The sequence below is a fragment of the Canis lupus genome, chromosome 4 (assembly GCF_003254725.2).
Source record: "Canis lupus dingo isolate Sandy chromosome 4, ASM325472v2, whole genome shotgun sequence".
Classification (NCBI taxonomy): Eukaryota; Metazoa; Chordata; class Mammalia; order Carnivora; family Canidae; genus Canis; species Canis lupus.
Genome location: NC_064246.1, coordinates 1,987,495 through 1,993,680, shown reverse-complemented (window position 1 = coordinate 1,993,680; position 6,186 = coordinate 1,987,495). Strand labels below are relative to the sequence as shown.

Here is a 6,186-nt window from a genome sequence, read left to right as displayed (position 1 = left end):
CCCCCCCCCCCGGCCAACATCTAAGAGAAAATGAAGGAGGATAAAAACCACGACACCGGATGACCACAGACAGGTCCTTTAGTCCCGAGGTTTTCTGTGGATCTCAAAAAAAAAAAAAAAAAAAAAGACAGGGGGCCCATGGGCTGTCCGCTTAAAGAGAGGTGTCAAATAGAGATCCTGAAAGGCAACTCTCATAGTTGAGATGAATTAGATATACACCAATACCTTACTCAGCACAGGGGCAGCAGGAAAATGGTTGCTCTGCACCTTGGTTGAGTTTCCACAGAAGATGACTTCAGAGTCAGATTTGATGCAAGTAGTTTATTGGCAACTACAGTAGATGCTGTACTATGCAGTTTATACCCCCCCTTCAAGAATGACATACTCAATCCAATATACCTATGAGTGTGGGCTGAAGCTGGCTCTCAGGTGAGTTCCTCTTCAGGATCTATACTCAGCTGAAGAGAGCTCCTCATGGGAGGTCATCCCCTCCCTGGCAGCAGCCCACATTTAATGAGTAGTCCATGCAGAGGATATGCAGGCCTAGGCCTACCATCTATGTCTCAGTGAGGGAAATGTCTGAAGGCCTTTCTAACCTTGGAGCTCCCTCCCTGTGTCACCAAGGGCCTCAGGTGTTAGCTTCAGCTTTTCTCTCTGCCCAATCCTGCTTGATCTGTGTTCACATATGGAGAAAGTACTCTCCAGTAAGCCTTCTGTATATAAAATCTCAGAACTTCAGGGTTTGTTTCTTAGGAAACCAAACTGACAGGAAGTGATTCCAGAGACTGAGGGTATGAGCCCATGAAGGGAAGAGGGTCAATATTAAGTTATGTAAAGCAACTGATTAATGCTCAGAACAACTTGGCTCAGTTTCCCTGGGCAGCATGGGGACACAGTGCAGATCGCTCCTCAGAGGGACAAGGAAACCAGTATTTTCCACCAACTTCCATTCATCATTGATTGAGGGTTGTTATCAGAGTTGCCAGTTGTCATGTCCTCAGCATATCCAGGCTATCCACAAAATATACCAGCACTCTTCCATGGCCAGAGGAATCTCTTACTTGAAGTCAGATGTCACTGTCATGAACAGAAATGATGGGTTATGACACAGTGTGGCCAGGGTATCAATGCCATTTACTATACCTTGATTCTATGTGAGCAGAGTAAAACAAGGAGAGGGAAAAATGTCATCCTGACTGTTGTACCACAGATCCAGTTATTAAAAAATTTTTTTAATTTAAATTCAATTTGCCAATAAATAAATAAATAAATGAATAAATAAATAAATTCAATTTGCCAACATACACTATAATACCCAGTGCTCACCCCATCAAATGCCCTCCTTAGTGACACAGATCCAGTTGTGACATGAACTTACATCGTCCTTACACACTCCCTCTCTGTGGTCCAGGGAACCTGACATAGGAACTTGCTTTAAGTAGTTCTAGACTAGTAATGCCTCCAAAAGCCTAACAGAAGGAAATCCATATCTACTACAAAGGAATAATCTGGCACCCTAGAGTTAATAAAAATCCACCCATACATTTTAAAAGAACAATATGGAGAAAAAAGTAAAAAAAAAAAAAAAAAAAAAGTAAAAATCAAGTTAAGAAGGAAACCTGTAGAAATAATAAAAAAGAATATCTAGACTCATAAAGACTTGAGATATTGGACTTATAATTGATTATGCAACAACTAGGTTATTACATATGGAAGGAAAAATGAAAGCTTGAATGTATTTGCTAGAGAGAGAACTTGAAAAAATAACTAAGTATATTTGAAAAAGGAATACTTCTAGAAATTAAGAATGTAAAACAACCTGAAATTCAATACTCAGTGGAAGGACTAACAGCTGAATAGAATCTGCTGACAGGAAAAGCAATGAAATGGAAGAAGGGTCAGAAAAATGATACAGAATATAGTATCGAGGAACAAAAGAAACTGGAGACTATGATATGTGGTAAGACTACAAGGAATGTATGCATATAATTGGAGTTCCAGAGGATAGATAGAGGTTGAGAGATAGTTGAAGAAATCGTGGCTAACTTATGCCAATTTGATGAAAACTATAAACCCACATATGCAAAAAGCTCAGAGAGACAAAGCCAGGAAGAGAAATATAAAGAAAATGAGATCAAACAACGTAATCTACTGTTCAAAACACATGATAAAGAAAAAAAATCTGGGGGGATCCCTGGGTGGCACAGCGGTTTGGCGCCTGCCTTTGGCCCAGGGCACGATCCTGGAGACCCGGGATCGAATCCCACATCAGGCTCCCGGTGCATGGAGCCTGCTTCTCCCTCTGCCTGTGTCTCTGCCTCTCTCTCTCTCTCTCTCTGTGACTATCATAAATAAATAAAAAAATTAAAAAAAAAAAGAAAAGAAAAAAAATCTTAAAATATGAAGAGGAAAATAAGATATTTCCAATATCCTATCCTGTACAGAGGAACAAAGGTGACAATGAGAATCCCTATAAGAAACTATGAAACTCAGAAAAGGATAGAATCTTTGAAAAATTAAAAAAAAATCATACTACGATTCTATAACCAGAAAGTATATCTTTCAAACCAGGAAAGTGAAATAAAGTTGAATGAAAGAAGCCTGACCAGCAGTCCTGTCCTACAAGAAACGTGGTTTCCTTAAGCATTAGGAAAATGATACCACATCTGATTTAAATCTATGCAAAATGATTAATGGTACCAGAAATAGTAAACTGAGGCAAAGGCACCAGGCAGAATGCTAGTCAGCAATATGAAGGGATGGACTATGGTGAACACAACAATGTAGATGAACCTCAAAAAAGATTTGCTGAATCATACACAATCACATTGTTTCATTCCATTTACATGAAGCTCTAGGACAGGCAAAACTAGTCTATAATGAAAAATAGCAGAATAGTAATTTTCTTTTTGAAAGTGTAGGTCAGGGAGTAACTGGAAAAAGCATGAGGATACTTTATGAGTTTGTGGTAATATTTTATATGTTCATAATAGTTTGCCTTTCAGAGATGTATATGGTTTTTAAAAGTCAATGTATATCTCAGATTGGTTCATTTCATTTAAGTAAATTTCACAACTAAAGAAAAAACTGTAAATAAGTATTGAACACTAGTTAATAATATGCGTGCTGATTACCTGTATGGAGGTCTTTGGCTCTCTGCAGTTCACTTTGAAATGTATAAAGAAAGAGAATGGTTAATAAATTATACAAAGGTAAATAGTTGGATGGATACTCACTTGATCAAAAATATAATACTACGTTAATCTAGAATCTAAATTGAAGGCATACAGGCATTCATTGTAATTTCAGTTTTGTTCTATAATTGAAGTTGTTCATAATACATTTTGAAAAACTACCAGCACAAAGTGAAAATGCTAAATCCAAACTTATAAATCTTTTAGAAGTTAATCCTGGAAATGCTTTTATGACATTGTGGATTTCTTATATAGGACAAGACATAAAAAGAACAAACCATAAAATAATGGATTGATAAAATCAACCCCATTAAATTTAACAGCTTCTCTTCATCAGAGGATAGCATTTAATAGAGCACAAAGATGAGCTTCTGAATGCAAGGTGATATTTACAACACAGATAGTGAACTAGTTTCCAAACCACACAATGAACTCTTAAAAAAAAAAATCATTAAAAAAAAAAGGTCAGATAACACAATACAACAAAGATTCAGTAGGCAAATTAATTGGGTAGACATTTCACCAAACAAGGAATCAAAATAGTTAACTTAATGATTAAGAGATACTCATTAAAACTACAAAAATATACCATAAGTATCTCAACAGATCATGTAAAATTACAAAGTCTAAAACAGATCACACTCTTGAAGATGTGGACCAATGAAACTATGATGCAACATTTATTGGTATTTGATAAATTCATTCTGGAAAACTACTTGCAATTACTGTGGCATACCAGCTCCATTCCTATGTGTATATACTAGAGGAAATCTCATATGCACCAAGCTGCATATATAATAAGTTTTCCATCAGGTTTGAACACTTTATCCCTTTTCCTAAAAAAAAAAAAAAAAAAAAAAAAAAAAATCCCACAACTAGCCAACCAACCAACCAACCAACCAACTAACCAACTCTGACACAAACAAACATAATGTTGAAAAAAGTATCAAGAAGCAAAACAAAACAAATGGTATGAGTTATTCATTAACAGTTCAAAAATAGGTAATCCTGATCTATACTGATCAGAAATGCATACCTAATTGGTAAAACCATTCAGAAAAAAAATATGAAATGATTATGACCAAGATGAGGATAAGGCTATGCCTTAAGTGATGGTGCTGTGATTGGGCAGGGCTCACAGTGGTGAGAGGCACTGCTGGGGTGCTGTGTTCTATTTTTTGCCCTGAGGGGCATTTACATGAGTTGCCATTGTATTTGTTTTTTAAAATGTACAAATATATGTTTAATTCATTCCTCTATCTATATTTTACAATATAGTTATGTTTTTAAAATTAATCTGATATTATTGATAATGTTGTGATTCTATCTTTTCCCACAAGCACCACAAAATAATATTTTTCTTGGGTAAAAGCTTACCTCCGACTGTCTATAATCTCTCTGGTGGCCTTTAGAGTCACCCATCCCACAGCCCACTGTACACTTATTCTATAGAATGCTCTGAGGCAGAGAAGCAAGGCCCAAAAAGAGCACCCCAAGGACAGACTTGCTGCCCCATCAGTGATGGTTTGCCCCCAAGAGACAATTTGGCTATAAGTCCTGATGTATCACTCCAGCAAAAGTCAGCATGCTGGAGTGCTAGGAGCACCGTGTGATCTGGCTGGTCTCATCAGCACCTTTCCACCACCAAAATTCTCTGCCACATCTGTTTCTGTCCTCAAAGTATCAGAATCAGTTCCTGGAGATGCATAAACAAATAATAATAATAGTAACCATGGTAACAAATAACAATAACAAATAACAACAGAAACTATTTTGAACAACCATCTAATGCTTACTGAGCACTTATTCTGGGTAGGGAGCATTTCATTGCTTTAATGTATTACCTCTTTTCATCCTCATAGTGTTTCTATGAAGTAGGAGCCATTATTTTTCTCATATTATAGTTTGAAAAACTGAGCTACAGATCCGTGAAGTAATCTTCTCAAAGTCACGGAGCATGTAAGTGATGTATCAGAGCTGGGTTTCCAACTCAGGAGGTTTGCCCCCGCATTTCCCACTCTTGACTACTATGCTATTTGGTAAGACATGAGTTTGTGTTTGTCTGCTTGTTTTTGTGGGGTTTTTAAAAGATTTTATTTATCTCTCAGAGAGAGCACAAGCAGAAGGAGAGGGAAGGGGGAGGGGGAGGGAGAGACTCTCAAGTGCATTCTGTGCTGCACATGGAACTCCACGTGGGGCTCTATCTCATGATCCTGAGATCATGACCTGAGCCGAAACCAAGAGTCGGATGTTTAACCAATTAAGCCCCCCAGGCACCCCAAGAAATGAGTTTTAAAATATCATTACTTTTACACCTGTGTTAATGTTATTTTTACTACAACATAGGGAATTAAGTGATACATACCATACACTTTAATTGTTCATCAATGTTTCACACAAAGTATGTCTTCATAATCAATAGTTGAATAGTTTGATAGTATGTGTGGAAGAATTAATAATAAGGGATGAGGTGTTTTTTGGTTTTTATTTTAATTTTGGTTAGTTAACATATATTATTTTCAGGTGTACAATACGGGGTGCGTTCTGAATTGAGGTGACTAATGCCAAAGTCTAGATAACTTCACTGACAAATGATAGATGGCTCCATAGTTCTACAAATAATTTAATAAATTAACCCTTGATTATATACAGAAGGTTTAAATGTCAAGTTGAATAAGTTAACTACTTCTATTCCAAATGAGCCACTGAGGTTAAAGAAAAAATTTTTTTTTTTTGCTTTACCTCATATCTAATTTTATTTTTCATTTGCCTAATACAGATACTATTTTCCCAAATATCAGTTTAAGAGTTGCCAAAATGTTACTCAATGGTGTTGGATTTCTTTCTGGCTGTTATCGTTTTTATAACAAACTTGGTTCCTGGCTCTGTGCTTCCTGTTATTAATGAAGCCAGCATTGTTGCACTGCTTCCAAACCCAAACATGTGCACTCTAACAGCGCACACTTCTCAGGAAGGCTTGGAGACTCAACCA

The 6,186-nt window shown here is 36.7% G+C and overlaps 1 long non-coding RNA gene across 1 annotated transcript; it reads right to left on the bottom strand.

The window, feature by feature from the left end:
- Positions 1 to 306: 306 nt before the first annotated feature.
- On the bottom strand, positions 307 to 5,346 carry LOC112660857 (uncharacterized). The gene is made up of 4 exons (XR_003137268.3): positions 5,039 to 5,346; positions 4,572 to 4,890; positions 3,135 to 3,166; positions 307 to 1,077 (listed from the first exon to the last, which is right to left on the bottom strand). It is a non-coding gene; the product is annotated as an uncharacterized LOC112660857 (long non-coding RNA).
- Between the last annotated feature and the right edge of the window lie 840 nt (positions 5,347 to 6,186).